The sequence below is a fragment of the Papaver somniferum genome, chromosome 10 (assembly GCF_003573695.1).
Source record: "Papaver somniferum cultivar HN1 chromosome 10, ASM357369v1, whole genome shotgun sequence".
Classification (NCBI taxonomy): domain Eukaryota; kingdom Viridiplantae; phylum Streptophyta; class Magnoliopsida; order Ranunculales; family Papaveraceae; genus Papaver; species Papaver somniferum.
Window position 1 is genome coordinate 93,926,351 of NC_039367.1, and position 26,879 is coordinate 93,953,229.

Here is a 26,879-nt window from a genome sequence, read left to right on the forward strand (position 1 = left end):
ATTAGGTATACGACTAAAAACTTCACTTTGGGGATTTGTAATGTGACTACTATTTTTCCCAAAGTCTACGTAGTGTAAACAGCTTAGAGAATCCAATACTAAGTAGTAGTGATATCTCAGTTGAGCTGATATGTTTAAGTTTAAAGGTTATTTTGAATTTTGATTTTAAGTTTTTAAGGGTAAGAGTACATTAGTAATTTAAATTGTTTAAGGATATGTAGGTAACCGTACTACCTTTAGACACCTCTTATAAACCCACCCTAGATGGGATAATGAATCAGTATGCCTCGGAAAAAAATGAGTATGGGTTCTTTTTTTCTAACTGCCTATTCCAATTTCCAAATTTTTCCCATAAACATGTCTAAAACTTGAACGATTTTTTGGGACCATGGTTTATTTGGGGGACCATGGTTTTATTTTGGGTAAAGACATTAGAAGTAATTCTAGGTCACCCCATATCTAGTTATTTATTTAATACATAATCTACCCTCTTAATTAATTTAGGTATGATTAGTGAAATGATTTAGTTAAAAACAATTAGTGAGATTAAATTAAAAGATGAGTTTATTATTAGTTGAGTAGAATTATTGTGAGAGTAGAATTAGAGAAGATGAAGGAGAAAAACATGGAAAATAAAAAAAAAATCCAATTCACCCCCTTTGAGTATTCAAGTGATGAAAACTCATCTGATTCTTCATCTCCATCCTCTCATAGAATATTTGTTAATCTTCAAAATGATCCGGATTTGTCTTATTTCTTAGATGGTGATTGTATTCTTCCCCAAAATGAAACTCAAGATGAAAATGATGGATTTTATCAACCACAACCGGAGGAAGAGTATTTGGGTGAACAGGTATGCTCCAAACTTAGATAATGTATATTGAATTGGTAAAAACTTCCCCAAAAATGTAAATTTTTGAAATGGATTTTGCACAGTTCGGTTACATTATATGAAGAACATGTAACCGAACTTTTCTGAAGGTGTAGTTCGGTTGCCTTGTGAGATGAATAAGTAACCGAACTCATTTGAAGATGTAGTTCGGTTATTTTATCCAAACACGCAGGTTACCGAACTCCATATTAATGGAAGTTCTGAGATGCAGTGTTATGTTCGGTTGGTTCGCAACTAACCGAACTTTACGTAAAAATAAAGTTTAACTAAGTGTATACAGTTCGGTTGGTTCACAAACTGCATGTACCAACTATCTAACCGAACTATGTTTAATAAGTTCGGTTGTTTCGCAAACTTGAACCTAACAGCATAACCAATCGAACTTAACAAACAAAAAAAATATGAAGTTTCAGTGTCTAGTTCGGTTATCTACATAAAATACAAAGTAACCGAACTATGTTCCTTTTATTAGTTCGGTTGTTGCGATAAAATTCACATGTTACCGAACTCAGTTCCTTTTATTTGTTCGGTTGCTTTGCAACTTGCTTAACCAACCGAACAATGAGTCTGGTTTCCCCGATAAAATTATTATGTGACCGAACTTATTTGTGATTGCATTGATGTTGTTACATTTCTTGTAGATGGAATCACAACCTATACCAATGCATGATCAACCTTCTCCGATTGGTATGTTGTTCGAAGATACATCTACTCACTATGCGAATGAGTTGGTATTTGACTTACCTATTGATGCGAAGAATTGGGCTAGAGAACATGCCAAGAGAGTCAATTGCGTCTTGGTTTTGAATGGAAAAGAAAGCAACACTCGTTTTGAAATGGTTTGTGAGAGAAGTGGAGATCCCGATGTTAGTCACAAGAGGAAGGGTTATGAGTATAAAGGAAAGACGACGAGGAAGAACACAACGTGCTAATAGAAAATCAAATGTCCGTTCAATCTAGTATTTAGCAAGAGCAAATTAACGACGAAATGGTTTCTAGCTATGGATAAGGTGGTAGGTCGTCATAACCACCCTCGTCCGGATGATCTTGAAGGGCATGCAATGGCCGCAAGGCTCACCCCTCGATAAATGGAAAAAATAGCCGAGTATAGGAAATTGTGTATTCCACCTTCCGCAATGCTTCGCTTATTAAAGCAAGATAACCCGGGTAACGTATCATCTTTGTACACCATTTACAATGCAATTGAGACGATTAAAAGGAATGAGTGGAAGGATAGAAAAGTAATGCAACAATTATTTTTTTTGGCTCAAGAGAAAGGCTATGCATTCAATTGCGTGGTTCACTATTTCTCAAAAGGTGCTAGTTTCACATACACTCCCAAAACAACCATATGTGTCGAGGAACTTAGACGTATGAGAGTGGTGATTGCGCTCGTTAACCACAACCATTTTATATGCCTTCGGTTGGAAGACAATTGTCCATTGTCTCCGATATGCGGATGCTCTTATTGGAATGGATTTAACCCCGACACAATGTTGGGTTGGTGCATTATGTATGAACATAACATGGAGATGTGGAAAGCTTTGGAGGAATCGGACAAAATTATACACGAAGGTTCAATTTCCCTTGGGGATGATTAAATGTACCCTTAGCTAGAATATATATGCTTTGAACATCATCATAAGAATTAAAGATTGTGTTTTTTGGAATGTGGGTGTATTATAGTGTGTTTGCATAATTTGGTTAACTAACTGAACAGGGCAGTCTAAAAGTTCGGTTGTTTCGCAGATTTGGTTAACTAACCGAACTAAGCAACAACAATATTTCAAAAGTTACAGTGTAGCGTTACCTGGTATTATTTCGCAGGTAACCTAGGATTTTTTGGAAAATCGTCCTAACCGAACATGGCTCTGTAACTCCTACTAAAACCCTAGTTGATGATTTCTATTCGATTGAAGCAATCAAAATCAAATTAAAGCGAAGGGTTTGTCGGAAAATACCTCCGGAGTGGTCCATGGCAGAATCAGGTTGCGGCTGGCGTCTTTTATACTCGATAAAATTATTATGTAACCGAACTTAATTGTGATTGCATTGATGTTGTTACATTTCTTAAATAGGCGGTGGTGGTGGTGGTGGTAATCGGTGGTTGGTGGTGGTGATAATCGGAGGTGGTGGTGGTGGTGGTGGTAATCGGCGATGGTGGGTGGTGGTGGTGGTGGTGGTAATCGGTGGTTGGTGGTGGTGATAATCGGAGGTGGTGGTGGTGGTAATCGGCGGTGGTGGGCGGTGGTGGTGGGAGGAGGTGGTGATTATATATATATATATATATATATAGGTGGTTATTAGGTTGGTTTTAAATTAAATTAGGTTAAGGGTAGGTTAGTCATTTCAACGTTTTAGGACATCCCTTATCACTATAGGGAAGGTGGCCTAATAAAACCATGGTCCCCTCAGAAAACGATGGTCCCTAAAAAATCACTCTAAAACTTAGATTTAAGCCCGGTGCAAAATACTGGTCAAGCCCAACTAGCTTATCAAACCCTTCCCATGTAAGATTTGGCCGCGGTTGGATTTGAAAAATTCTCAGATAAAGGTAGACTGAGATGAAGCTGAAATAGACTATGAAAAGCTTTCAGAAGATTTTACTCGTGTGGATGCAGCTCGTGAAGAAGCTGAGAGCAACTCAGAAGGATGCCTTGTCTTTCGCTTAGGTATAGAAGTATAAACAATTGCTCAAGAGTGGTCGTACATACTTGCAGTAACCTACAACAATTCATCTTTGTCCGACAACATTCTTGTTTCATGCTTTGGTTTATTTTTCTGTTCTTGTTTTGAATAAAGACTCAAGTCTGAAAGCATCTTAGCACAAATCAATAAGTATAAATATAGGTTAAAAAATCAGTGTTTTGACAGTAATCACAAAATTGATGCAAAACATAAATTGCCCAAACTTATCGGCTTCTTAGCACAAAATGACAGGGAATGGAGAAGGAGCTTGGCGACAAAGAGAGAAAAAGCCCATTTGAAGCGTCATGCTTTGCACAGGTTCTCAAATCCCATGTACTCCTTTTGGTGAATCTTGACAATAATGTTTGCAATACCGGTACCACCTGTTTATGAAGATGCAAAATGAATTTTATTACTTTTGCCTTCATTGTTGTAGGCTGAAATGAAGGGATATTTTGGAGTGTCAATGGGGATATAAAATGGTTCTTACCAAGGAAGATGGCACTGATGAAGATTGTGAATGCCAAAATGAAGATAATAATAGATGTGCGTCCTAAGGACTTGATCACCTTTCTTACTACATGTTGTCCTGCTAAGGCAGCAAGAACGGCAACTCCCATGAAGTAAAGAGCTGCAAAAGAAATGTAAAGAAAACAAAGAAAAGGTTCATACTAACAGAATAAATTTAACTATTTGGAAGTGTACTTTGACCAGTTCATGGATTCACACTCACCGTAAGGAACTGGAAAACGATGTTGAAGGTGATATTCAATAACTGCCATCGACGCGGAGAATGTCATGGCAAAGATGGCTGTAGCACTCGAAACCTGCATTGAATGTTTTCAAGGTCAACCAGTAACACAATTTTGATGTTACAAGTACTTGGTGTCAACATTCCTCGGAACGTAAAAATGCTGAGGTTTTAAGTATTAGAAAAAAAATGAGGCAAGGAACAAAAAGATCAATGTGGGTAAAAACAAGTTGAATGGAGTCATTTGCGAGTCTATAAAAACATGGGAAAAGGAAAGCATGGGAACCTGAGGAGGGATGCCCATCTCCAAGAAGAGTGGTCCCAAAATAAAGCCTCCGCCAAGACCCAATAGCCCGCCAACCATTCCAGCCAGTACTCCGAAGAAGCAATAGGTAATCAATTGGTGCACTTTAAAGTTCGTGCCCTGTTCTCCTATATAGGCAATTTTCGTCTTTCCTGTGTATAAGCTAACTGCTCCATACAAAGCCACCCCCACAGCAACAGTTATCTGAAAAACATTGAGAAAAATAAATAATGAATAAATTGTTTGTAATGCTTTAAAACCATGGTTGAAGGAACTGTGGTGAAGGCCATAATAAGTATAAGATACCTGCGTTAAGTTCAAAATCCGGTACCATACGGAACAGGTTGCTGTATTAATCTGTACCCAAAAAATGAAGATAATACTTAATTAGTCACAGTAACAGCTTGCAGATTATGTTACTAACCCTGGGAAATGAAGCATATTATGAAAGGCCGGGCATTAAAGACGAACAAACCTTTGCGATTTGCAAAACAAGGAACGCTAGCCAGACGAAGACAATAAGGCTGAATTCTCTCCATTGAATATTTTCAAGAATAGGTACCTGGATAGCTTAAAAGGTCAGTTTCTTTTCGAGATGCAGAGACTCAGGTTATGGAGTATACTGACCTCTTCCTTATCTCCAGCGTCATTCAGGTAGCTAATTACCAACAAAAAAGATAATCAGGAGAACAGTGAGCATCCAATCAGCAAAGATGACGCTGCAAGTAACTCCGATACTAATTCCAAGCATGAGCATTGGCTGGATTAGCAGTGCCAAGTTGTAGTCAATCATAGGCATATCAATAGTTGGATGCCTTCGCTTAAGGTTGTAATAGACAGTTGAAACAGTTAAACCCACAATCATACCTGACCAAACAAACAATAACTATGAGTCTATGACCATAATTTTTTGATCATAGAACATACGCAACACTAGAAACGACTCGCTTCAAAAATTGAAATGAAGGAAATACTAGCAATTAGTCTATTGCAGCTATCACTTACATTTTGATATTGGAGCTGCTGATTTTGCATCAAATCCAATAATAAGGGTAAGCATAGGAACAAAAATCCCACCAGAACCAATTCCTCCTACACTTCCAAATGCTGCTCATAAGAATCCGATAATTGAACCAACAACGATTCTCCAACCAAATTTCATTTCCTGTCAAATAAACCCGAATAATGCATACAACCAAAAGCTAAAAAAATTCCTCAAGACCCATATTCAAAAAATGATTGACAAAATTAACATACAAAGTGATGGTTTGATTTGGATTAACTTACAGGCCAAACATGCTCATAAACTGATCCAACATTTGCATTCCAAAGGAAATTTTTTACGCTCGTAAAATAATCCGAAACAAATTGAACCTCCTCCACCTCTTCAGTTCTAATCTCATCTTTCAAATCCTTCTCTCCAGTAACAAAAACAAAAAGAAGCACAAATGCAAACAATCCAAGAAATCCATGCAAAAATCTGGTTCTGGATTGAGCCATATGTCTGAAAAGGCTGAAATTGCTTCAATTTCTTTTGAATGGAAACTATGAGCTTGAACTTGTATGGGTTATTATTGTTTATATCCATATTGGTAAATAACTAGTTCTACTACTTGTTTCTTCTTTACCCAACAAATACAAGAACAAGAACTAGTTGCAGTTTAATAATAACAAGATTAGATCATGGATATGTGTAAGTTGGCGAATATGTAAGTTGACCTTCATATTATATGTTTCCCAAATTTCAAATACAAAATAATAAAAACAATATTAAGGAAATAGTCAGTTGTTTTACTTTCAAGTTACATGTATTTAGACGGATTTAAGTACATTATACACTCTAGTTTAGTGAATTTTATAGATAACTTATTTAATAAACAACTAGCGCCAATAGCTAAGCATGACACCTTACTAAATTATAATAACTTGGTCGTCGATTTTTGTTGATGTCCCAACTTGTCACTCTAGGGGCATAATTTGATCATGCCAAAAGCTTACTTGGGGAGCTTGATAGCATAAGGAAATTGGGTTTTCCTTAAGAAAAGGGAGAACAAATTAGTTGTTGTAGAACGCATGGGATATGGTGGCTATCCACTTAGCACCCGTAGTTACACCAACCACTTGCATAAACATCTTGTATAAGCTACTTGAGCAATAATAAGCTACGTGTTGAATGAGATTAACACCTAAAGTTAGTGGGTATTGAATTGCATGATTTACACGCAAGCTAGAGATGCTAGTCATAGTTATAAAAAGGTACGAGGTTTGTGTCCATGATAACCAGGACTATCAGACGGACGACGTTTAATGGAGACCCTGATCCGGTGGTCGGAAAGCTCTGGATTGGTTTTTCCATTGGACGGCTGGGAAACCTTGCGGTAATTTTAAGTGGGACGGGGTGGTGAACTCGACATTATTTTCTCAAGATTTCTCAGCACCCTTTTTCTCTATTTTACCTCTGTGAAGCCTTTTTTTTTTTTTTTTTTTTGTCTGTTCTCTGTTGGATTCCTACGTATTGCCATCGTTAGTGGGAAGGTGATGTCTTCTGATGTACATGATGTTTACTTCACAGACTAAAATCCCAAACTAAAATCCTAACCCTAATTTTTGTTTAAATTTTAATCGTTTTTTCAAGAGTTTAGGTTAATTTAGGGGCAAGGTTGTTTTGATTTCCGGAATAAACCAAAGAATTGAGTTAATTAAAACCCTACTTTATAAAATGATCGCCTCCAGAATTCTGCAGCTATTCATAAGATTCATAAGGTACATCTCTCTAATACCCTGTCTTTTTAGTGTTGAATGGTTAGATTAGGAAGTCAATTTTGTTAACGGGTTTGTTTCTCATTGTGGATTTGTTTCGATCTTTTATTTGGTGTTTCTTATTTACAAAAATTTCATTGACAATGGAAGCTTAGAAATCAGGTATATTCTTGGAAGGATGCCTAATTGGTTCAACACGGACCTCTTTGATTCAACCCTTTCCGCTATGTCCCGTAAATTCCTATTCACCCGTCACTCAAATCAGCTGAACTCACCATCTACTTTCAGATAATTGAAATAGCCTTTCAGTTGGTTCTTTTAGTGATACTTTCTTCTGTGTAAGTACTTCCATATGTTTTTGATTCAATTTAACCTGAATGATTAACAACAGCGTCATGAATTTGTCAATTTTGTAATCGTGTTTGCATATTTGAGAGATTGGGTATATAATCTCTATGTACAAGGTTATTTACCCTTCAATTTCTTCTTTCTTCAGAATGAAGGCGTTCATTGAAAATGCCCCAGTTTCACTTCCAATCACCGAGGAAAATCAGAAATCACAGAGGCAAAAGCTACGAGATTCCAGAATTCTGCAGCCACGAGATTCTGAAGGAACAGACAAACTGTTAAACAAGGTACATCTCTCTAATACTCTGTCTTTTTGGTGTTGAATGGTTAAATTAGGTATGATCATATTTTCAAAACAAATTAGATTTTATATTTAAGTTTCCACTAAATTCCATTTTTTCTTAAAAAAAACGTACCACCAATTGCTTTTGGACATTCTCAAGTCAGATGATTATCTATATTCACTGTGGTCTGTAGTTCAGGTTTTTTTTATGTGATTTTTAACTGTCTGACTAATGTGTTCGGTGTACTTCATTTGTAGATATTGTGTTTGTAGATATTGTGTTTGTCATATTGGTTAATGTTGTTGCAGTCAGTGTAGTCTTTGTTAGTTTATACGATGTTGGTTTTGATCTATATTTATGTTAGCTCTCCTTACTGATTTTTAATTCATATTGTGTTTCAGAAAGATAATTTGAATGGGCATGAATCCCTGGGATGCAGCATGTATCGGGTTGTTACTGCCTAAAGGTACTATCGTTTATCACCGTTTTATCGTGATAATGCACATGAATCCCCTAGGATCAAAATTTATTCATGTGTTTCCATTAAGGTAATTATCCTTATCTTTGAGTAGGAAATAAAGAAACGAGTGATTTAAATGCACTGTACATAGTTATAAGTCGGTTAGATTTTGATTTGACTGCTTAGTTTTTTTAGGATTTTATACTTTCTACTTTTGATTGAGGATTGGGCACATAGTTTGTGTTCTTCTTTTAGATTTGGTTGATCTTATTTACACTGGGATTCACTAATAAATTTTGAAACTAAGCTCATTACGATTGTCTATTACTGCTTTTTCATCCCGACTCTTATTTATAACTTTTGTGATTTGTGTTGTTTATATAGAGAGAATTACTAGCAAGAAGGCAAAAGGTGTACCAAAAATAAGAGGTACCGGAAGCATTTGAGAGAGCTCTCAGTCTTTGAAAAAATGGGTTGATGACGATATTAATACTAACAGAAATCGGGTTATGTTCAGAATGTATTCATTTGTCCAATTCAAGTAAGAAAAATTTCTATGAACTGATATTTTGAATTTCTCTTTGTGCACTTTCAACTTTCTTGCCGAGTTTTCTGAAGTGTGGCATCTCAATCAATTCCCTTTCTGTACTGCATTTTCTCTAACCATGAATAAAAAGTCATTGCATAAAATCTCTCCATACTATTGGTTGATTTTCAAGAGTGATGGTTGTTCAACAATTAGTCTTGGTCATGCCATTACAAGTTCATATGGGAAATCATAGAAACTTGCTAATACTAGGGAAAAATTAGATATCTGGCTAAAGAATCTGATATGGTTGAATGGGTGGACAATAGAACTCAGGTGGTCATTGTCGTAAAGAAACTAAGCCAACCTTCAGTATTTCTGCTACAGAAAGGATGGTCACCCTTCTGTATATGGAAAGAACTATTAGACTGATTGATAACATGCTGCATCTCTGCAGCACTGAGGACACTGGCGCAATGTATACTAAGGGCTTTTCCAGTATCACTATCAAACAAGGTACAAAATTCCTTCAATTGTCTGCATCACGTCCTCGATGGTAAAGCATGTCGTTTCTATCCATTTGTTGTTATGATATGCGATAGTGCTACAGCTCACTCTGTAACTGATATCTCTGGAAGGAAAATTGTCAGCTAGGAAAACACATCATGTGAATTTATAAGGAGCCTGCAGAAGTTGGCTGGTGCCTTTTTAACAATAGTTTCTGACAATTTCGTTTGTTGCAAGAACTACCAAAGCTACATTGACTGATACTTTTGTCCAGTTGGGGTGTTATAACTGTAGAACATGTTAGAAGTAGTTGCCTGTTATAAGAATGTGAATACTAAATGTATGTGATAGGTGAATTGTATATCTGTATTAAAAAAAAAAATGTTGCACCAAAGCTAACTTCAGTTGGTTTTTTAAATTATTTTGTAGTGAGTTGGTTGAGCTTGGCCATACTGACAGAGATCAAGCTGTGTTCGCTGCTTCTCACCCAACACCCGCTATAATATTCCCTTTTGTAGCAGCAACATGATGGCTAGAATAGGTAAGTATGATCCATGTCACTCTTTCTCTGCTACCATTAGTATCATAGGATGTATGTGCACAAGTGGATAGTATATGCCTGGTGCTATATGCTTTTGAAGAACATGGTTAATGTTGATACATATGCAATCTAGCATATCACAGTTTTATGACTGAAAATTTTGTAGGTACAGAAGTTAATTGGAGGGAGTCGTGACCCTTAGGTTTTGGTGGCTTCTCTTTTTAACTGTGAACACTACTGTTGCTCTTTTTAACTAGGAACGCCTTTGTTGATGCCTTTTGGTGTAGGTGGATAGGATTGAGTTTACTGGGAGAGAGGTTTATTATTAGCAAATCATTCTTTACTCATTTACTCAGTTTGAACCTTTACTCTGATTATTTGTTAGTTGTCTACAGGGATATCTAACCCCCCCTCTTACATTTTCGTGTTACAGACCCTTGCATCTGATTAATTTTCATGTGGAATCCAATATAGCTATGGAATAATGAGTACTGAGCATGAGGATTCATGATTTTTTTTGAATTTATTATTTGTACGATCTTGAACAAAGATAATAATTGTTGCTGATATCCTTGCATGATTTGCATTATTGATTTAGCTTCTCATATGAGATTTGCTATGAGAGAATCCTAGCAGTAGACCTCCAGCATCATATGGTGCAAGATCAGTTTCATTTGTGTAATTGATATAATGTCTACTCTTCTGACTTTTCTTTATGATGCCATGTTACAAAAACAACTACAGTCCAAGCGAGAGAAATTCTGATAACCCTCAGCAGCGCACTGATCTTCACAGAATTGAGGTGTTTGCTTGAGGTCTTCTGCTTGATGAAGGTAACTCTAACTACTTCATCTTTGCTGGACTTTTCAGTATGTAGAACTTTGTGATGTGCGATTCTTGGTCTTTTCTGCTTGGTTTTTTCAGTTGTGTCTATCGTTTGGCTATGTAATATAAAGTATTGCACTGTTATGATGGCTGCAATATTTTACGTGATGGATTGTTATCGCTAGGTGCCATGGGCAGTAGATTTTTCAGAAATTACAAAGATTATAACTCAACAGATTTGTGATGGAAAAGAATCATACAACAAGTTGTTAAAGACTAATGTGTAATCTGCTGCTCTTAAGGATGAACAGTGATACCCGTATTGTTGTCAAGTATGGTTGCATGGCTTAGTAGAGCAAAAGTTAGATATAATCTTCATATTACATTTAAACTTGAATCTTTACAGTCTTTCCATTGCATTCTTAAGTTTAACAAATTTTTATAACATCTGCCTTGCCAAGTTCCTAAAAAAATGGATCTCATAGTTAACATCTACTTCCTTTATATATAAACTGAAGCATTTTTGAGGTTGTTATATACTAAGTATTGCAAGATGTGTAGTTTGACACCTGAAATTGTTGGGTATCATTTCTAAATACAATGGACAACGGAGTGAGCAGAACCATCTCATTAGTATATATGTCACAAAATAAGCCTTATGTTGCATATCCATTAGGTAAAATGATCCTCCTCAGTAATGCTGAGCATCTTAGGAGCACTGTATCAACTGATACTTTATCCATATGAATGGTCCATAACTATATATGTATATACGGACAGTGAAGTGAGTAGACAAAGCTCATTAGTGTCTTCATTCCAAAATGAGCCTTATATTGCATATTCATTACATTAGGTATAATGATCCTCTTCAGTAAGTTGAGCATCTTAGGATCGCTGCATTAAATCGTACAACTCCTAGCTAACATTCACATAGTAATGGTCTATTATCATGTAACAAGAATAAAAAAAGGGGTAGACAATGGGGTAATGAAATTATACTTGATACTTTTATGTGTTTTTAGCCAGCACCTGATACGGATTCCATAGTTTAGCCATGTGTAAGTTCTTTTGTAAATTTCAAGGAAACCTGAATAGCTTTATTGTTCAACAGGAGCTCTGTCACTATATACTTTAACATGTTTACATTTGAAGAGGTTGCTGGCGTAATTTTTTGCATATGAAAGAGATGTTATGAGGATTTCTTTACTCCCATAATCATTGCTCTGCAGTTCATTGAGTAACGCTACTCATTGCTCTGAAGATTGCATTTTTAGAGCATTTGTAGCGTTACTCATTGCTCTGAAGATTGCATTTTCAGCGTTACTCAATGAACTACAAAACAATGATTAGGGGAGTAAAGAAATCTTCAGAGTGGTTTTACTCTGCTTGCCAAAAATGAAATGAAAGACATGCAATAATCAACAAAACACTGGTGCTACTCTTGCTTTGAAGAAGTCGAGTTTTCAAAAACCAGGTAAATATATTTCGAAATAGACATTTGAAGTGTTAGGAAAACAAATATCCCTATCGGATTCCTGTCGGGAAAGTTTTCAGGTTATTCGGCGGTAAGTCTAGCAACGCCTATCTTTAAAATACATCTCATATATTTTCTACATGTAAAAGTTAGAGCACTGATACAAAATTACACAAGTTAAAAGCTACTTCACACCGACTTATTCTTATTTGTGTTGTGTAGGATGTATTTGTAAGGTTGTTGCTTGCAAGACTATAGCAGTGAGTATGCCAAAAATCAATCCATATTTATTATTGTACACTACGTTGTTGTGATGTTGCCAAAATACATGATTATGAATTTGATCGCTTTTCCATTCCTCATGTGTTGCCACTTGCCATCTTAGCTCAGTCGGAAGAGTGCACGGCTTTGAACCATGTGGTTGTGGGTTCGATTCCCACAGATGGCCGAGGTCCTTATGGTTATACATGTTTTCGTGCAGCTAATCTTACTTGGTTCTTTGTGTGTTACCAATACTTATTACTTATGACCCTTCTACTGAAGTGGACTTCAGCGGAAATTAATATGTTTACAGGTAGCTAGCCTTAAAATTGATCTACCTATTTTTTGATCCAAAAATTGCACCTCATTGGTTATTTTTTAACAGACCTGTGTTTAGTTTCATAAGGAACTACATAATACACACTTAAAACTGCCAATTTCTAGCTAAAACTTAAATTTGTATCGGTATTCAAGTTTTATTTGTTGATGAAGAGGTCATTATAGGGATGTATTTTTCCAAGTACTACCACGCCAGAACCATGGTACGAAACCTAAAATGCAAAAAGATTGTCGGAGGAAATCTGTTTAGAGACTATCTATGAGTAGCTGATGTCCATGTAGTTTTTGCGCATTTACCTAGATAATTAATATTGGTGTCCGAGCATACGATGGCAAATTTCTGTGAAGAAGATAGAAAAAGGAAGAGAATACAGAGAAGTACGTACAAGTTTGGGTACCAGTAGATAAAGGAAATGATAGAGCGAAACACGTACAAGCTTGGATTTGGAATGATGACATTCTTGGAGAAAGCTAAGATATTAATAGATGAAATGTTTTTGGAGGAACTTGGAATAATAGTTGGCCAAGGCGAAATATGTGTAGAAAGAACAAGGAATGGTTTCGTTCTTACGGAAAGATGGTAGAAAAGGGTATGGGGAAGGTTTGGATCTTACGGGAAGATGTTAGAAGAAGTACGGCCATGACTCTGCTGATTTTTTCACATAGGAAATATTAGTAATGAAATGATTGTCTTTTTCCCGGGTGTTATTCTTTAACCATTTTCTGTTTTTATTTTGGATGTACTTGATGCTAGATCTTTATCCTTTTCGTCGGTGTTCTTGAAACTTATCTTTATCGGCTTGGTTTGTTAGTCCTTTCAATTATGTTTTTCCAAACATGTGTGATATCACTGATATGTGTTTAAAATTACATACATGAGTTTGATAGAGTATATTCCCTCCGTTCCTTTTTAATAGGCTGGTTTTTTTAAATAAATATTTCAAAAAATAGGCTAATTTCTTAATTGGAAAAGTCAAATGTTACTTTAATTTTATGGGACCACTTTTCTCTTAACTTCTTTTGATGATAAGTGTTGTGTGGAGCATATCAATTTACTTCTTTTATTGACAAGTGTCACGAGGACCACTTTCAATGATTAGTTCTCTTAACTTCCTTAAATTTCTCTAAAAACAAAACCAGCCTATTAAAAAGGAACGGAGGGAGTATGAAATTAGAATGCATATAAGTGTTGAAAGAGTGAATTAGTTACATAGAATTATTTTGGTTGTTCATAAATTTACACAATTACTAAAATAAATAAATAGTTTTAAGTCGAAGATAGGGGAAACTTGCAAAAATAAAACTATTAACTTACTTGGAAAGCCTTACCACATCATCCTAATTAAGAAAAAGAAAAAAATCCAAAAGAAAATAAAGAAAAATCGAACAAAGTAATAAGCACTATAACCAAACCTAAAATGCCTTAGATGTTAATTAAACGATTATCTCTACGAAGTTCATATTTTATGGATGTACAAATATGTAACTTGATTTTGTAGCCAACGAAGTCAATGTCGAGTTTTAGTCAATATATATTTGAGTGTCAATAGTGTTATTGTGCACCATAAAACTCAACAAAGAGCTACAAAATAATACTAGGTTCTTGGTGAAAACATTAAAATGTATAAACAAGTGAGGAAAGTATAGCAACTACCGTTGGGTGAAGAATGAGAACAACTTATTTCTGAGAAAAGACACCATTTGATATGCCTGATTTTCATGAATTTATTGGGATATTGTTTTTCAGATTGGTTTTTCTGGAGGATAGTTTGTTTGATTCTTCTATTTCTAAATTTTTACAATATGACAACTCGGAGTGAGTTAACAGTTTTTGCTTTATTTTCGTTTCATTGTAGAACGACACATTCATTACACGGTTTTCATCAAAGTCAAGGTAACACCTTGAAATAACTTAGAACACATGAATTGTCGTTGGGTTCTATATTGAGATGAACTAGACCGTCAGTTTACTCGATTATTTGCGCAGGCATGTCATTATTTTGGGTCAAGTTTGAATGGCAGGAATCAAGATCATAATAATTATGGTACATAATATTTCAAAATATATTAAGGTGAAGGATATGTCAATGGTTAAAGGTTAAGCATGGTTCTACTTGGTTCAAACAAACTTACAATAACATTCCCTAGGTTTCAGTCCAATAAATCTCGATCTTCTGGAGTTAGATTAGGCTAACTTTTATTGGACTGAAAACAATGAATGCTCGATAATGATGATAAGTGACTGTAAAAAATTATTGTTCCCATCGGATAATTATTTCTATGTCTATGTACGACTTTACTTGGAACACATACAAATCTACGCGAGAGATACTATACTACATAATGATATAATAAAAATACGAAACATGTTATACTAAGAACTTGTTTGGTATTCTAACCAAATTCGAACATTTTACTTCTCGAACATTATACTAAAAATACATACCGTTTCGTATTATACTAAAGGTATTTGTTATGTGAAAAATACAATTTTTATCGGATACTTTACTAAATATGAGGTGCCAATTGCATCAGAAACTCTAGATACATTTGTAAATAAATATACACCAATAATTATATTTTTAATAACAAGTCGCAGGCTCAACCTTTCCAAGGCTCTTTAATATTTGTGGGGCATTAGGTATAGTTTTTTTATCGTTCCCTTGCCTTTTTCTTCTGTGCTTTGAACTGCATTCATGTGAGCATCTGAGTAACAAGACTAAGATGAGATAGTAAATGTACTTACTTTGTTGATTAACCAAAAGATGACATTATAGGGTTTAAATTTTTGTGGAAATCTTAGTGTTGGTAAGTGCAAGAGTAATATGTAACCTTTGGTGCAACATGTACTCAATATGTAATCTCTTCAACGATTCAACACTAAAATCGTCAAGCCATTCATATGGTGAGTTATCTTTTAATCGGAGGATAACTTAGTTAATGGTGATTTATCTTTTAACAAAGATAACTACTGTTAAAAGATAACTCACCATATAATGCCATTCATATGGTGAGGGAAGCTAAGAAGGTATTGAGAACTGCTTCATACATGTTGAATATATTCGATGCATTACATGCATATAATACACACGATATTTCATAAATATTGACTCCCTAAATAACTTAGTTATTTAATCTAGCATCACATGCTACTTTCCGTGGGACCCACGATCCACACACTCGAGACATTAATCATGTCACAAACTGGGGGATACTTACTGGGGTATTGGTCTGGTGGTTTACAGTGTGCAGCGCACAACGCGCCATCACAAGAACGTGTCAGGAAGACATGGACGGTTAGTGATGATGGGAGAAGTGAGAAAGACTAGTCGTGTGACACTAACACACACAACTCCACTACTTCATCACTCCACTTCCCATGAGAGATGTGGGTAAGGCTCAATGACTTGTATAAATAGGTTCTCCTCCCTATTTCCAAAACAGGACAAGACAGAAAACCTAGTGTTGATACAATCGTATTCAAACACCAGAACCGATAGCTTACACTCTGCAAGCCAGTTTAGCTTTCTGATACAAGTTATACACAGCCAACACCTTCACAATCTCAATACCTTCTTCGCTTCCCTCCCTAAGATCAACCCCATCTCCTTCACTTTGTGACCGAAGCAAGTCTGGAACGACCATTTCTTGGTTTAGGCCAGAATTGTACAGATTGATTTCTAGAATCACAAGCACTCCCGTGCAGTGCATTTGTTTAGGGTTTAGATTCATTTCTCATCCACACACCCCAAATTACCAAAACCTGAAGAAATAGTTTTCACCCATAAACAAATATATTATGCTTCACATGTAGACAGTGATTGAGAATTCTGCTTCTTGCTATGCCATGCTACAAGATTGAGACCTACATAGTAGAAGCCCCCTGATGTACTTTTTATGTCTTCTACACAACCTGCCCAATCAGCATCAGAATAAGCAGAAAGATCATCATTAGTATCAAAAGTGTACGAGAGACCATACCCAGCAGTCTGATTTATATATCGTATGATTCTCTTTGCATCTGCAAGATGAGATTCTCTTGGATCCGCCTGAAACCTAGCATAACAACCAACACTAAAAGAATTATCAGGTCTAGTAGATGTAAGATACAAAAGGCTATCCATAATAGATCGATATAATTTTTGATCTATTTTTGCTCCTTTCTCATCCCTATGCAATTTACCATTGGTAGGCATATGAGTCAACTTAGGAGAAGACTTATCCAGACCAAATCTTGACACAAGGTTGCGTGCGTACTTCTCTTGGAATAAGTATATACCCTCCTTATGTTGTTGAATCTGTAATCCTAAGAAGAATTTTAATTCACCAACATTGCTCATTTCGAATTCTTTAGCAAGAGAGACTTGAAATTCTTTTGCAAATTTTTCAGAGGTTGATCCACAGATGATATCATCTACATAGATTTGAGCAATGACAACATTTTTCTCACTCTACTTAGTGAACAATGTTTTATCAGCTCCTCCTCTTGAAAATCCTTTTCTAATAAGAGAGGTAGTGAGTTTCTCAAACCAAGCTCTTGGTGCTTGCTTCAATCCATATAATTCCTTTTTGAGCTTCATCACATGATTAGGGAAATCAGGGTTTTCGAACCCTTTAGGTTGAGCGACATAGACTTCCTCTTTTAAAATTCCGTTCAGAAACGCTGATTTTATGTCCATCTGAAATAACTTGATCTTGAGAAAGCAGGCATGGGCCAATAAAAGTCGAATGGACTCAAGACGTGCCACATGTGCAAAGGTTTCGTCAAAATCGATTCCTTCAATCTATGAATATCCTTGAGCGACAAGTCTAACTTTATTTCTGACAATTGTGCCAAATTCATCAGACTTGTTCTTGAATATCCATTTAGTACCAACAATATTGACGTTAGGAGGACAAGGTACTCGTTCCCAGACATCTTGTCTTTCAAATTGATTTAACTCTTCATGCATCGCATTTACCCAGAAGGGATATTTCAGAGCTTCATCAATATTCCTTGGTTCCACCTGCGAAAGATAACAACAAAAATTGCATATATTTTGAAGTTGACCCCTTGTTTTGGCTGTAGAATCCCTTTCCCCAATAATACTGTTGGGGTCATGATTCCTTTGAAACCAAAGATGTTGTGGAGGGACACGTTCTTGTTCATCAGGAATGGCTTGATCAGTGCTCTTCTGCTCGTCACTAGAAATGTCAGGATCAGTAACAATAGGGATAACTTCAACTGATTCTGGAATTTCTTTGACTTTCTCAATCGTCTATGTTGGAGGCAATTCAGCAGGAGGACTACCTTGACGGAAATTGCTAATGTCGTCGATGATGACATTAGAAGATTCCATCATGACTTGTGTTCTGAGATTATAAACTCGAAAACCACGACTATCAGAAGCATAGCCAAGAAAGATACCTTCGTCACTTTTGGTGTCGAATTTCCCTTTCTGTTCTCGATCTTTCAGAATATAGCACTTACTTCCAAATACCCTGAGATAGTGTAGGTTGGGTTTCCTTCCATACCATAACTCATAAGTAGTGTTAAGGGTTTTAGACCGCAGATACACACGGTTGATCAAGTAACATGTTGTAAAGACAGCTTCTCCCCAAAATCTTAAAGGTAAGTTTTTGTTGTGGAGCATTACCCTGGCCATTTCCTGGATGTTCCTATTCTTTCTTTCAGCAACTCCATTAGCTTGAGGAGTAATTGGTGGTGAGTATTGTTTAATGATTCCCAGTTCATCACATAACTCAAATACCTTGGATTCTTTGAATTTAGTTCCACGATCGCTTCTAATTTTCTTTAGTTTGCGACCTTGTTCGTTCTGGATCCTTTTAACAATAATCTTGAATTCACCAAGGGTTTCATTCTTATGAGATAGAAATGCAACCCAAGTAAATCTGGTGTAATCATCTAACATAACTAAAGCATACTTATTACCGGTAACAGTGGGTTGTTGAATTGGTCTGAAGAGATCCATATGAATTAAATCAAGTGGAGCTTTAGTGAGAATATCTCGTGATGATTTGTGGTGAACTTTCGTTTGCTTACCCTTTTGACAGGCACCACATACACCTTCAATCTTTGCATTGATTTTGGGAATGCCTCTAAAAAGTTCTTTGTTAATGATCTTAGTTAGAAGGCGATAATTGATGTGACCAAAACGCTCATGCCAAAAATGTGTAGATTCCACCTTAGTCAAATTGCAGCGGTTGCTGAACTGAGCATCAAGAAGATAACAGTTGTTTTACCTCGAGTTCCTTGAAAAATCACTTTCCCGGATTTGTCAACAATGTCACATCCATTCGCATCGAAGAAAACTCGATGGCCCTTGTTGCAAATTTGACTAATAAAAAGGAGATTAGCGGTCATACCTTTACATATACCACATCGTGATTTTCTGGAACACCGGGTAGCTTGATCGTTCCCTTTTTTCCGATGTAGCAACATCTTCCATCTCCGAACGTTACAGGACCTCCATCATAGTCAACAGACGAAATAAACCAAGTGAGATCACCTGTCATATGTCGACTACATCCACTATCAAGAAACCATTGAAAGGGAGATGTAGATCTTAAAGCAAAGGCACCCATACTACTAATACTTCTCTATTTAGAGTTTCCTGGTAGTTTTGTATGGACCTTAAGAGAATCAAACAGTTGTTTAGGTTTCTTACAAAGATTACTTGCAACGTTAAGACTCTTTTGAAAGGACATACACGCTTACTGTATATGATTGGATGGATCACAACATGAGCCTATGCTTTGAAGATTGTCTGAATGGTTCCTTGTCATATCAGTTTTCTCAACATCATGTCGTTGATTACTATCTGACCTATGACTTTTCTGGAAAGAGAAACAACTGAGTTTTCTCAACTTTTTAAAGGGAGTATTTCCAGATATAAAATCCTTAAGAACTGCAATTTCTGCAACAAGATCACGATTGATCCGGATTTGTTCATCCAACCCTTTTTGAAGAGATACCAGTTTGTCAGACTTCTTCTCGTGGTTGTTTTTTAAACCTGGTGAAGCGTCAATTGAGACTTTATAGTCCATCTAGTCAGATCGCTACAAACACAGACTTTTGAGGTCTTTAAAGTGTTTGCCTGCTCTGATACCAATTGAAAAAGCGGGGGTCTAACAACACCACCCAATATTTTGCTTAGCAATTTGTATGGCAAACTCCAATATACTTTTTATGAGAATCAACTAGACATCCAGACTCAATCAATAAAAAGATATATCAAAGAGTTTATATATCTCAATTTCTCGATTTGATCTTTACTCAAGCAAATAGAAATTTGCGAGTCTTCATCAAAGAGAGATAACTTGGACGGTACCAAAGACCAGTATCCAAGGATCAACCAACTACAATCAACAACCAAAAGTTGGATTAATGATCTTAACCACAACCTATATTATTTTAATTATATAAAATATAATGCGGAAAAGAAATAACACAGACACCAGAAATTTTGTTAACGAGGAAACCGCAAATGCAGAAAAACCCCGGGACCTAGTCCAGATTGAATACACACAGTATTAAGCCGCTACAGACACTAGCCTACTGCAAACTAACTTCGTACTGAACTATAGTTGAACCCCAATCAGTCTCCCACCGATCCAAGGTACAGTTGTACTCCTACGCCTCTGATCCCAGTAGGATACTGCGCACTTGATTCCGTTAGCTGATCTCACCCACAGATAAACCCTAGGTTTTGTTCCGTCTTTAGATATAAAATCAAGGTGAATAGGAACCAATTGATAATCCGGTCTTATATTCCCGAAGAAAATCCTAGATTAATCAATCACCTCTCTACGATTCTTCCTGACTACACAAGCGGATTGTCGAGAAATCACAAACAGTGAGACGAAGATGTTTGTGACTTCTTTATCTTGCCTATCAGAGAACTCTCACGATCTCAAGTCAATCAATCGATTGTAATCGTACGATAGAATATGCAAGATCATATCACACAACTACGATAAAGTAGTATCGGTCTGGCTTCACAATCCCAATGAAGTCTTTAAGTCGTTAACCTGATTTTAGAGAAGAAAATCAAAGGTTAATGGAGATCGACTCTAGCGGGCGCACTAGTAGCACACAGACGTGTGGGGATTAGTTTTGCACAATGATAGATGTCTCCTTTATATAGCCTTCAAATCAGGGTTTTGCCTTAGGTACAAAGCAATCCTTATTCAGCGTTAGATGAAAACCTGATTTAAATTCAAGCTAATATTTCTCAACCGTTAGATCGAAAACTTAGCTTGTCATACACACTTGGGTAGACGTTTGCTGGGTTTGTGAAAACCATGCCCAAACATGTACGTGTATGTTGGTTCAACATAGTAACCCAAAAGGTTAACCGTATGAGCATTTCTTATTAACCTTGTTCTTCTTCACCATAACTAGTCCAATTGGCTCAAATGAACTAGTTAAAGAGTTGCTCAATTGCTATGAGATATTACGCAACTACATAAGACACAATTGAATCGGCTCATGAACATTATAGCTACAGTTTGCATAAAGCATTTCTTAGTGATTTAATGTTTCATGTTCAGAGCACATCTTTAGATCATAACCTCTTCAGTTCACAAACAAGTTCGCGGACTTAAGTTAATCGGTTGAGTTTTCCAAACTCGGCAGAATTTCTCGGAAAGGGAACTTCCGCCAGTTCGCGGACTGAGTTCGCAGACTTAGCACATAAACGAGTTTTGGAAAATCCAGCAGAAATTCTCGGTCGAGAACTTCCGACAGTTCGCGAACTGAGTCTGCGGAATGGGTTCGCGGACTTGGCAAGCCAATTCCACAATCCTCCCGATTTCTCTTGATCAACAAAGTTCGAAATCTTCGGTTCAAGGAAGACATGGTTATGTAATCTAAACTTTTATTTCAATCATTGAGACATTCTTAGAGGACGCTATGTAGCCGTTATTCACAGAGCGATTCACGTCAGAGCAATTCTCAAAGTGATTGAAACTTTTCATGACTTCCGTCACTAGGTGAAGATAAACTTGATCAAATCGAAACGCTTTACCAACACACGATTTCGAGATAAAAGATAAGCAATGAATGCTCAACTCGAAATATCAAATGTGTATGATCTAGTCTATATAGCATACGACTTTTGTCTCATAAGAAGTAGGAGATAAAAGAGATAGATTTTTGAGTGATAGATAAGTTCAAATCTCCACATACCTTTTTGTCGATGAAGTTCCACGGTTCCTTGTATAGATCTTCGTCTTTGTATGATGAATCGCCATGATGTCCTTGAGCTCAAATACACTTTTCTATCCTAGTCCGAGACTTAGCTATGTAGGCTAGAAATCAAGACTTATAGTTTTGATCACTAATATTGACAAATATGCTTGAGATAGCAACGCATGCGTGGTTGACCGAGCTATGCTCTAACAATATCAACTTGATTGGAACTCCATGTGAAATACAAAAGGTAAATTGATGCCTTAAGAAAGAATTCGAGGTGAAGAATCTCGGAAAAATAAGATATTGTCTCGGTTTGCAGATTGAACACTCTGTTAGCGGAATTTTGTTCCATCAAATGACGTATACTGAGAAAATTCTCAAACGTTTTGAAATGGAAAAGGCCTATCCGCTCAATACTCCTATGGTTGTAAGGGCACTTGATATTCATAGTGATCCATTTCGTCCTAAAGAAGAGGTTGAAAAACTTCTTGGTCCAGAAAAACCATATTTGAGGGTAACTTGTGCATTGATATACTTAGCTCAATTTATGAGACCTGACATTTCTTTTGCAGTAAACTTACTAGCCAGGTTCAGTTTCTCCCCAACAAAGAGACATTGGAAAGGAGTGAAGCATATCATCCAGTATCTTCGTGGAACTACATACTTAGGCTTGTTTTACTCAAGAAATCCATTAGAAGGTTCTCAGGTAAAAGGATATGCAGATGCTGGTTTTCTATCTGATCCACACAAAGTTGTTTCTCAAACAGGGTATGTTTTTACTACTGGTGGAACTCCATTCTCTTGGAGATCTTGCTAACAAAGTTTACCAATTACTTCATCAAATCATTCAGAAATTATTGCTATGCACGAAACAAGCAGGGAAGATGTATGGTTAAGATCGTTGATAGGACATATCAGAAATCCTTGCAATATGCCTTCAGTTACTAATGCACCAACGATTATCTATGAAGACAATGAAGCATGTATATCACAATTCTAAGATAGTTACATTAAAGGCGACAAGATAAAGCATATTTCACCAAAGTTCTTCTATTCTCACCATCTTAAGAAGACCAACGAGATTGATATTCTGAAGATACAATCATGTGAAAATTTAACTAATCTATTCACCAAGACGCTTCCAACCACAGTTTTTCGAAAACTTGTTCATGGTATCGGAATGAGACATCTTTATCAACAAAAGGATTCATGTCAGAATCAGGGGGAGCATCTACTTTTGAAGATCCTTGAAGGTACTGGACTTATCGCGTTGTACTCTTTTTCCTTTTCAAGGGTTTTTCTCCCATTGGGTTTTTTCTTGTCAAGGTTTTAACGAGGCAACTGTGCGAGTCCAACACTGTTCTAGTCTTTGGTATTGTATTTTTTCCCTATGGGTTTTTCCAAGCAAGGTATTAATGAGGCAATATTTTAGAATAGTGGATATCCAAGAGGGAGTGTTGTAAAATGCATGGGATATGGTGGCTATCCACTTAGCACCATAAGGTACACCAAGCACCTTGCATAAGCACCTTGTATAAGCAACTTGAATAAGCTATTTAAGCAATAATAAGTTACTTGTTGGATGGGATTAACACCTAAATCTAGTGGGTGTTAAAATTGCATGGTTTACATGCAATCTAGAGGCGCTAGTACTACATAAATCTCTACATGTAGTGTGACAACTAATACTAGGTGGTGTACACAAGCTAACACCTTAAAAATTGGATAAACATCTCCCTTGGGATAATGTATTTGGTATCCCAATTTCTTAAGTGAATAACAAATTTTCTTTTCTCCCTTATTACTTCTCTTGATATCTATTTCTAATTTAATAGTTAATTAGTACTTGCTTTAATTGTTGTTAATATTACTTTGGAAATGTAATAGAAACATATTTATGAGCAGAGAATAAGTCCCACAAGTCACATAAGCAAGAGACGAACAAACTTTTATTTTTATTTTATTGGTCTAGAATCAGGATCATGTGATAGTAAACTATCTCTATTGCTTGTTTGGCTCAGAGATAGTTTGCGTGCCACGTCATTGATGATTTGAACCATTAAATATAAATGATCTAGCCGTTATTAGTTTTTGTTATACCGTTTTATCAAAGGTTTTTGTTACGGGATCCTACCCTTTATTTTATATTCAAAAATACCAACAATAAAACATGACAAAGAGAAAAAAAATGGAAATAAAGAACCTAATTGTCAACCAGTTGGTGATAGACACATTTTTGTGTTTACGTTGTCCTTAATTTCATGTATTGTTGGTACTCGATTTTTGTACTTATTATGGTATTTTATGTGTTTTTAGGTATTTTTGGAAATAAACATTCTTGGAAAAATCGGCTCTAAAAGTCGTCTAAAGCACCGGAATGAACGTGTTATTCGGACACTCACTTTTGGATAAGGGGCGCCCAAATGATAAGGGGTACCCAAAGGATATTTGCACCCAAGCAGCTAATCAGAGACACCCCTCATGGCATCTGATATTCGCACCCCAGGACCGGATAGGGGGCACCCATTTTCTTCTTCACGGGAAAGATATTTGGCGCGAAAAGAAATCTCAACTGTGTGAGATTCTGGTCATGATATTATGGGGATATTTGTGTCTTTAAGACATGATTATCTTCTTACCATGACAGTAAGATTTTGTATGTGTCTTGAATGGAAGGAAATCGTATACTTTTGGATATATTCGGAAACATGGAAGGAATTATTCACGGAATTAATTGAAGATATTCTCTTCATTATTTGGCTCAATTAAATGAGAAGATTCGGATATACCATACAACTCAGAAGACATGTGAAAATGGAGAGGAAATATTCCCGTGAAATACTTTCATTAACTGCAAAGATCTTTTGGAGTAATTGAGATGATTGTCGACCTAAGATTGGCTTCACGGTATAAATAAGATTGTCTTGGTTATCAGTGAGGGGATGGAGAGTTTGGGGATCGTTTAGAGCAAACCCGGTTTAATCATTATTTCCCATTTCATCACTTGTAAACACTTTTGAGCAATGAAAAATTATTCTGAGTGTGTTTCCAATATGCGGAGCTAGACCCCAATCCTTGGGGCTATGGAGGAAGCCTTTGTTTCGTTAAAAGTGATACATTTCTATTTTTAATTAATTATAACAACTCTATTATGATTTTTGCTTCGAATTAAAACTTGATTATATGATTTTAAATAGTTAGGTGTATTTTCTCTTGATAGAATATGCTTGCTTTAGGGTTTTGATATTCTATGCTTGGATTAACATCTATTCTTTTGAAAATCTACATGTCTAGGCAATAATATTAGAATCAATTTGAATGTTGAGTTGCATAATTATTGTTTTATTAAACCACTAATATCGACCAATCTAGCCCCGGTCTCTCCATAATTTTTACAACACTTTTTAATTGAGTTTGATATTTTTATTTATAAAAATTAAGTCTAAAAAAATCTTCCTTCACAAGTCTCAACGAACCTTTTACTACAACATCACTGAAAATAACTATCAATTTTTGGCGCCGCTGACGCAGACTTGTCTTTAGGCTAGAGTTTTTAGATTTTTTTTTCTTTTTTAGGTTTTTATTTTTTTTATTTTATTTGTTCTTCTTTACGTTTTTGGGTTTTTGTCTTTTCCTTACAGAATTTGGAATTGGAGCGAAAGAATATTTTTCCCAAGCTTTTTGTGAATACTTAAAGACTTGGAGTAAAAGGCAAAGCGAAAGGAGCGAAAGAAGAAGATTTTTTTTATTTAATAAAAAAAAGAGAGAAAAGAAAAGAGAGACATTTTTATTTTTTTAGATATTATTTTTTTTAGACTTTTCTTTTTCTTTTGCACTTTATTTTTTTGGACTTTGGACTTGGACTTTGGACATTCTTTTTTTTTTAAACCCTACGGAAGGGTAGTATTAAATATTAAACTGTTTGCAGAGAAGGACGGCGATTGCGATATCGCCTCGGCCCCTCGGGTTCGTACATGACATAGGAGTCGTGGTCCGAGTCGACTTCAACGGTTCATCCCCCGTCTGGAACGGGAGGTAAGTTTGTCGAAACAATCGCGAATCCCCTATCAGCGAGTTACTGTCTTCCTTCGTGTGAATATATGTCGAGGAACTGAATACGACTGCTTTAATTTCCTAGTAAGGGCAAGGACTGGCCATACAAGATAAGGGTTCGGATTTCATCACCGTTCTCTTCTTGCCCGCCTTAGGAAAACGATACCAAACGCGAACCTAAGCTTAAAATACTGACTAGAACGAGACCTATAGGGTAACGAGCTTACTACGAAAGTCGTTCGAAAAATATTGGTTACTCTTTGAAGCATACTTCAAAGTTCATGATGGTTTCTGTGAGTTGAATGCGTGACTGCGCCGCCTTGTAATGCGGTGAGGCCTTGGGTAGCAAATCTCCACGCAGCTTCCCTCGCCTCTATTCAACTTACTTTGACTCGGATTGATTCCAGAGGGGTTTGCTTAAATTGTAACGAATTCCCTTTCGAAGGATTAGAAGCTGGTCTAGAAATAATCTAAGTGGAGACATCATGCTTTTTGTTTGCTAGAAATCAGTAGGTTTGTTGTGGTGATGTCAGCCTTGTTTGTGTTTGCATAGAACTTCCCTTCCTTTTAGGACTTTTCTTTTTCTTTTCTTCTTCTAGTGTATGCCTGAGGTTATTAGAGAGCGGGCTTGGAAAAGAAACACTCTAGGTCGTTTGATTAGTGATAAACC

At 36.2% G+C, this 26,879-nt stretch overlaps 1 long non-coding RNA gene, 1 other non-coding gene and 1 pseudogene across 8 annotated transcripts; 2 read left to right on the forward strand and 1 right to left on the reverse strand.

The window, feature by feature from the left end:
- Positions 1 to 3,703: 3,703 nt before the first annotated feature.
- Positions 3,704 to 6,240, reverse strand: LOC113315116 (annotated as a pseudogene).
- A 909-nt stretch (positions 6,241 to 7,149) lies between these two features.
- LOC113315121 lies at positions 7,150 to 13,796 on the forward strand. 7 transcript variants are annotated; one of them, XR_003342757.1, is made up of 9 exons: positions 7,150 to 7,398; positions 7,546 to 7,733; positions 7,892 to 8,030; positions 8,429 to 8,493; positions 8,872 to 9,028; positions 9,471 to 9,529; positions 9,950 to 10,061; positions 10,495 to 10,894; positions 11,998 to 13,796. It is a non-coding gene; the product is annotated as an uncharacterized LOC113315121 (long non-coding RNA). The 7 variants fall into 7 exon arrangements; XR_003342759.1 differs by having other exon boundaries at positions 10,806 to 10,894; XR_003342755.1 differs by having other exon boundaries at positions 9,950 to 10,894.
- TRNAQ-UUG lies at positions 12,736 to 12,808 on the forward strand. Its single transcript has one exon. It is a non-coding gene; the product is annotated as a tRNA-Gln (tRNA).
- Positions 13,797 to 26,879: the final 13,083 nt, after the last annotated feature.